The sequence below is a fragment of the Otolemur garnettii genome, unplaced genomic scaffold, assembly GCF_000181295.1.
Source record: "Otolemur garnettii isolate 467f Iridium unplaced genomic scaffold, OtoGar3 scaffold00055, whole genome shotgun sequence".
NCBI lineage: Eukaryota > Metazoa > Chordata > Mammalia > Primates > Galagidae > Otolemur > Otolemur garnettii.
In genome coordinates, this window is record NW_003852450.1 from 3,977,167 (window position 1) to 3,978,606 (window position 1,440).

General features: G+C 42.8%; 1 protein-coding gene across 2 annotated transcripts in view; it reads left to right on the top strand.

Annotated features, from left to right (window-relative positions):
* The window catches only part of DSTYK (dual serine/threonine and tyrosine protein kinase), a 72,018-nt gene that overhangs the window by 6,740 nt on the left and 63,838 nt on the right, over window positions 1–1,440 (top strand). The window lies entirely within an intron of this gene.

A 1,440-nucleotide genomic window follows, 5' to 3' on the forward strand; every position in this document is an offset into this window, starting at 1 on the left:
AAAAAAAAAAAAAAGAATATCTAAAATTTTCTGTTTTCTTCCTTCAGGGAAGCAACATACAGTGGTCAAAGTAAGCACAAGCATTTGAATCAGACCTGGGTTCCTATTCTACATTAACTGTGTGATTTGGGGCAAGTTACTTGGCCAATTTGAGTCGTAGGTTCTTGGTATATAAAATGGAAGTGATACATAATGTCACATATTCTATGATTCCATTTATATGAAATAGCCAGAATAGGCACATTTAAAGAGATATCAAGTAGATTAGTAGTTGCCAGGGGTGTGGGAAGAAAAAAATAAGGAGTGACCGTTAATGGGTGTGGTGTTTCTTTGGGGGGGGATGAAAATGCTGTGGAATTAGATAATGATGATAGTTGTATGACTTCATGAATGTGCTAAAACCCACTGAATTAGACACTTAAATGGGGCGAATTATGTGTCAATAAATATATAGAATGGGAGCGATAATGCCTAACTTAACAAAGTTGTGACATTTAGAGACAATATATGTTAAAGCAGCGGTCGCCAACTTTTGGCACAAGGAACCAATTTCATGGAAGACTGTTCTTCCACAGAAGGGGTGGTGGGCAGGAATCTGACAGGAGGCAAAGTTCAGACAGTGACGCCAATGATCAGTGGGAGCTGGGGAGTCATTAATGGGGAGCAGCTGTAAATATAGATGAAGCTTCAGCTCCCTCATCCACGGCTCACCTCCTGCTGTGCACCCCCCTATGGGGGCACACCCCCCCATCACTGCCTCACGGGTTAGGGACTACAGCCTTAAAGCACAGGTCTAAAGTTAGTGTTAACTATAAGTAGGTGTTTGAGTGTGTGAGATAGAGTGTGTGTGTGTGTATGTAGTTGGTGAACATTGGATTTGAAACTTGGAACATTGGCTTGAAGGAAGAATAAGAGGAGCAGAAAGGTGGAAAGTGGGACAGCACAGTTTTGAGCTGGAGCCAGATTTAGACGGAGGTCTTCAGGCTCCTCATCCAGTTCTGCTTCTGCTGGCTCTCCTTTGTTCTTTTCTGACCCCCGCATGGAAATACAAGATGCACTTCTGTAGCAGAGAGACTTTGTTAGAAATGAGTCATAACCCAGACTCCATAGCTTGCCATGGAACCAAAATTTATTTTAGTGGGAGACTTCATCCAATTAAATGACTGTAACAGGACACTACCTACTCAGGCTTCTCCCTTTAGTACCTGCTCCCTGATGTTTAGGGCATCAGGCCCCTCTTTGCTGATCTTGCAACCTAGGGCTCCCTGGGAGGCACCTGGGAGGAAATGATCTTCTCAAACATATGGGCTCTTTCCATCCTTTCTCCTTTTAGCCTTTCCCCTTCCTAATATTCCTCTCCTGTTTCCCAAGTCACAGAGCAGCCTGCTACATGTATTAAAAAGAGTTGGAAAATTCTGCCTGCTCTTAAAATAAAAACAT